This window comes from Mytilus californianus, unplaced genomic scaffold (genome assembly GCF_021869535.1).
Source record: "Mytilus californianus isolate M0D057914Y unplaced genomic scaffold, xbMytCali1.0.p SCAF_1, whole genome shotgun sequence".
Lineage (NCBI taxonomy): Eukaryota > Metazoa > Mollusca > Bivalvia > Mytilida > Mytilidae > Mytilus > Mytilus californianus.
This window is the reverse complement of record NW_026262581.1, coordinates 90,288,291-90,294,436: the sequence shown is the minus strand read 5'-3', so window position 1 is coordinate 90,294,436 and position 6,146 is coordinate 90,288,291. Positions and strand designations below refer to the sequence as shown.

Below are 6,146 nucleotides of genomic sequence, written 5' to 3'. Positions count from 1 at the left end.
CTAAAGTATCCGAATACCACACAGTTCATATCGAAATGGAGTAAACAGATATAAACGTTCGACCTTCTTTCACTAAAAACCATTGTCCCAAGTTTTGTAAAAATCAGATTCAAGAGTATAACATCTAATATAATTGCCTATAATGTGTTTGACAAATGCCAAAATAAAAATATAGTACATGTATGGAATGCACGATAGGCTTATCATCCAAATATTGGGTTCATAACGTTATCATTATCACCTTAATCCGTAAAGTTACGACTAGAGCTGATGAGAACCATGAAATAAAACATACGAAAAGAGAACAAGGAAATCCAAATGGCGAAATGCTCTCACAACAAAACCAGCTACCTGTCTTGGAAGAACTGGGATCCCTTTGACCGACATCCAAAATTTGAACCAATCAGTTCTGTAACCAGATTTTAAAAGGATGCAGTCGTGCTACAAAACAATTCCATTTTTCAAGTCGTAAATGACACAATAATGGTGTCTATACATATATATTATACAGAACAGGTATGCACGTGAAAACTTCTACACCAGTCAAACTTCCAAAATTGTTAAAACAGGAAATATTGTCGTAAAATGAATACTTTATTAAGAACATGCTGTTTACAAATTCTTTTCAATGCTTGATAATAATGTATAGCCGTACTACACAGTTTGGAATTTACAAGATTTCTCATTTATTGATTGTCCATTTCTTCTGATGGGTGTATGCTGTCATTGTTTAAGTTCTTCTTATATCTGTTAAAAGAAATGAAAATTAAAGATCTTAAATCGCTTCCATAAAAGAGAATAAATGTGAAAAAATAATAAGCATGAGACTGCTTGTCGACGTATTCATATCCCTTGAAGGCATTTACTAATACAGCAGTATATATATATATATATATAATGTGCCATTAATTAAATTGTGGTGAAGGTCCTTTTTCAAGTAAAAGTATAATGAAGTAAAAGAATGCCGAGATGTCTGAGCACGTTATCATGAAAGTATTTTCCTTCTCTTTTATTCTGGTGCTATGTGCTCTTCTAGTCTAAACGAACTTTTTTTTATTTTTTAAGATTGTAAACCACGTATAAAAAGCGTTTCCATACCTAAAATTAAAAATCCTAACCTTTATTTTGTTAAACATGAGTTATGATCAAACAAATCAATTATAAAAGGGTGTTTAAAGGTCGTAAAAAGTGTATTTGGTATACATGTACATGTATGTAAGTAAATTTGTAAAGCATTAGACTCTTAGACTACATTAGAGTAAGACCGGAAATACAGAAATTGACCATCGGTTTAGGAAATAATCCCGTTAAAACCTATTCGGCATTGATAAAATTTTAGAAAGGGGGAATCATATATTACCTTATTAGATTAAAATACATAAGAAAATTATCTACAAGACAGCAACTTATTAACAAATATATAACCCCTAAATAGGTCTCAGAAAAATAAAAATGTATTAAAGCGTTACTTAAAGACTTTTTGCAGGTAAGTTATTCAGTGGAAACAGATAAATAAGAGAACGTCTGAAATCGTTCAGGGAAAATTCACAGAATAAAACGATCTTTAAAAACAAAATAAATGCCCATAACGCGTCATGAAAATATTATATGAATGTATATACAGAATGTTCATTTTGGCACAGCTGGGAATGAAATGATTAGAATATCGTTGGTTTTTCCTGATAACATAATAACCAAATACCCTGTCACAACGAGATTTGCGAAGATTTAGAGAGAGTCATATATTACGTCCCAGGGTACAGGTATGATTGTACATTTTTGTTTTTAAAATATTTTTTTATGATAAAAACATGAGTTGCAAGTCGTAGTTTCGATAATAAGAATTATGTTTTAGCAATAACATTAACCGCAGTTTATTTGGTTTAAAAATTTGTAAAATAATCACCTTTTAACTAAAAACCAAATAAGTCCAATTCCAACGCATACTGCAATAACAGCAACACTTATCAATGGAATCTTCCATGCTTTACCTAAAATGATCAAGTAATAATGTTTATCTTTAAGTACTGTAACAGTTATTTTCTGGTACATGCTATGATGATGGATTGATGCCATTAAATATTAAAATATATTAAATAATTAACATTTTAATACTTCTTTGATGTAGAAAATACTGACAAATGTGGGATCATGTCGAGAAATTGACTTATAATACTCCGTCTTTTTTTTTACTTACGAGTTTTATTCCATTTGCCATCACCTTTTTTTCATATGAAGGAGTAGGCCTTAATTTGATTATGTCATATCCCTACTAAAGATTAATAATTACATTCCAAAATATACATATTAATTACTTTTTTCTCTAATTACTGCCTGTCTTATTTCAAGTTTCATCGAATACATGATTAGAAGTTCAGTACTTTTTTCAAATTTCTTTCTTTCATGAAAACATTGCCCACATAACGAAAGTGTTTTTTTCCTGTAGAAATATTGGGCCATGTATGTGGCTAAGTCATATTATGGCAAAACTAACCGAATTAGGCCTTTAATAGTAAAAAATCTAGATTTTTAATGTTCACAATCATGTTCTATCAGTGATTTCCTTAACGATAAATTGAATACCTTCGACAAAGCGCACTGTTTATCAGGAATAACTGTTTTTGTCGTTGAATTTATGTGACAAAACAACTTTTGAAATATGGCTAAAAATTATGCATTCTTGGTATAAACTTTATCATGTAGGGCTAAAGTTGATGTTTTCTAAATGAATTATGCAATTATAATTACATGTATATATTGTATGAAAATCTTGGTATTTTTCATAATGATCATTTTATTGAGTTATTATCCCTATGATTACATCCTTTAATCATTCGAGTTATTAAACGAAAGCATCGGATAAGTGTAAACATTGCAAATACATATAGTGTATACTTCTAAAAGAATAAACTCATATGTTGGGTACGCGATCGCGTTAACATGGAAACGCGTGAAAAGTCCTCAACCAAAGGTCCGTCTATTCATAAATAGATTGGGTGTTCTAAGGCCCAAAATATCTGTTTTTAAGACCAAGTGGAGGTCTGGTAACCCCTTCTTACTATTATAAATACAATACTGAGGTATGTTGACATTTGGATTACTACTACATGTATGCGTACTTTCAGTACGTCAGCACCAAAATTGACTGAAGAATTGAATGCCGATTACATTTTTGAGTTCCTTATCATTATCTCGGAACCAGAGGCGGAAGATGGAGAAGGTGATGTTACGGATCCGTTTCCTTATAGGGTGTAACCTTCTTGTTTTATAGTATGTCAATCTCATCTTTACACAGCTCTCCTTTTAGAGAAAAAAATATTGTGAAACTTTCCAGTGCCCCTTTCATGCTAGATTGATATAAAATTATAATAAATAAAACGTTCATTTTATTATTATTATTTACTGTCTTTTTTTTAAGTTAGTACGAAAAAGTCGAAAACAAACTGACAATGTTATGGCAAAAAAAGACAAAAAAAAAAACATTGAAAACTAAATCCGAGCAACACGAACCGCACCAAAAACCGGCGGTGATTTCAGGTGCTCCGGAAGGGAAATAAATGATTCATATCACATCTCCTGCTGCAAATATCCACACACACCGTATTTTGGGGGAATCCCTTCAAACGGTTATCAATGGAACATTTGGTGATTTGCTGTGATGTTCCTGACTTGGTACAGATAATATAAATGAAACCTATGCCAATTTCAACAAGAGGTTCGTCTTTATATTTATACGACAGACTTCTCTGCGTAATCTTGAAGTTCCTGTCCCAATTCAGACCAACTTTGTGCATAAATAAGGCCGTTGTTTTTCTCGTTTGAATTGTTTTACATATTTTCATGTTGGGACCTTAAACAGCTTGTTATGCGGTATGAATTTTACTCATTATTGAATGCCGTACGTTGACCTTTAGTCTCTAACATCTACGTAATTTGGTCTTTGGAGGATAGATAACCTTCTTATTTCTATATACAGACGTGTTTGTGTTTTATATGCCATGTAAAGCAAATCTGCAACTGCTTCACCTCTTGTATATATGTTATTTACGACAATGACTATTTTAGTTTCATATGCAACAACAAAATGAATTCCTTACCATTTTTTGATCCAGAAGTAAATATATCTGCAAAATAAAAAAAAATGTATTTGATCTCAGGCGAAAAGCAATGTATACAACTAAAACAAAAAAAACTTTTACAAAAAATATATAATGCAAATAATAAAAAATAAGGTTTGAAACAGCAATTATAATTTTAAAAAGTTAAAACTCACCAACTTTCATTGTTTGACAACAGTCTCCAGTATAATTTCCAATACACTGGCAACTATTTTGAGAGATGTTAAAATTGCCATGAATACAAGATTGACCACATGTTCTCTTCCCCTACAACGAAGATATAGTTTTATTGCATTTCAGGGCACATTGGTCGTACGATTTATAACTAGGCGAACAGCATAATTTTCGGAATCTTTTAGCGCTACCCCCTCCGCATGAATTTGTACAACTACTCCACTGTAACCACGCTCCTACGTCACATTCTTTGACTCCATTTGTTTGATCACAATAACAAACAGCAATGCAATGTTAGCTGAGAAAGATAAACGGAGAAAGAAGAACAAAATGAAATGTATGCTTCATGATGAAAAAAAGTTCGTTAAATTAATTTAGTTATAAGTCATACATGTATTATCTGATAAGATGAATATTGAAATTGTAAACAGCATAACAATAGGCTACTTAAGTGAAGATAATAAATTTAATATGAAACTTTGTTATGAAATAAAGTTTGTTTAATGATAAGATTTTTCAATTGAAATGTCAAAAATATTCCATATACTCTCGTTTAAGAAATATCTAATATATCTGAGGAAAGATGATTTATTATTTTAATATTATTTGAAATTCTCATGTTCATATTTGAATGTGCCAAACTTTGAATTACTTTTCGAATATTTGTTACACTAAAAATACTCTAAACACTAATTTATGAAATGTTCCATATAAACTCCTTATTTTTTTCATAATAATATTTATCCAAAAAAGTTATATCGTTCACTTTGTGCTAAACATCATGCACGGCCCTCAAAGATAAATTTAATTTAGAAATAAAGCTACCATCCATTTTTAGTTGCATTCGTAGAAAATGTATGTAGGTAAACTAGCATTTTGTATAATTTTGTTCAGTGTCTGTTTTTCCTGTGATTTTATATCCCCCTCCCCTTCAACCCTTTTGGTATATATTCCCCTTTTTGTATAAATCTGGTGCGTTTAGAAATATAGGAATGGAAAATGCCTCTTGGCATAAACGAACTGTTCCCATTCAGTAACTCTGGGTGATCGTAGGTCCATGAGAAAAACAAAACCGCAATACTGAAAACCACATGTGATTTATAAATATTCCAAAGAGATGTTATAACCCTTTTAACAGGATTGTGTTTTCAAAAGAAAATTTTAATCTCCAAAATTTCAGTTTACATTTGAAATGTTTGATTTGTAATGCTTTTCAACTTCGCATTTGATTCGGCTTTCTAACTGCTTTGATTTGGCTTTCTAACTGCTTTGATTCGGCTTTCTGACTGCTTTGATGCGGTTTTCTACCTGCTTCGATTCGGCTTTCTAACTGCTTTGATTCGGCTTTCTGACTGCTTTGATTCGGCTTTCTAGCTGCTTTGATTCGGTTTTCTGCCTGCTTTGATTCGGCTTTCTGACTGCTTTGATTCGGTTTTTTGCCTGCTTTGATTCGGCGTTCTAACTGCTTTGATTCGGCTTTCTGACTGCTTTGATTCGGTTTTCTGCCTGCTTTGATTCGGCTTTCTAACTGCTTTGATTCGGCTTTCTGACTGCTTTGATTCGGCTTTCTAGCTGCTTTGATTCGTTTTTCTGCCTGCTTTGATTCGGCTTTCTGACTGCTTTTATTCGGTTTTCTACCTGCTTTGATTCGGCTTTCTAACTGCTTTGATTCAGTTTCCTGACTGCTTTGATTTGGCTTCCTGACTGCTTTGATTCGGCTTTCTGACTGCTTTGATTCGGTTTTCTGCCTACTTTGATTCGGCTTTCTAACTGCTTTGATTCGGCTTTCTGACTGCTTCGATTCGGCTTTATAGCTGCTTTCATTTGGCTTTCTAACTGCTTTCATTTGGCTTT

The 6,146-nt window shown here is 32.1% G+C and overlaps 1 long non-coding RNA gene across 1 annotated transcript; it reads right to left on the bottom strand.

The window, feature by feature from the left end:
* Positions 1–611: 611 nt before the first annotated feature.
* Positions 612–4,625, bottom strand: LOC127710149 (uncharacterized). Its single transcript, XR_007986014.1, has 4 exons — positions 4,274–4,625; positions 4,098–4,124; positions 1,907–1,991; positions 612–747 (listed from the first exon to the last, which is right to left on the bottom strand). It is a non-coding gene; the product is annotated as an uncharacterized LOC127710149 (long non-coding RNA).
* Between the last annotated feature and the right edge of the window lie 1,521 nt (positions 4,626–6,146).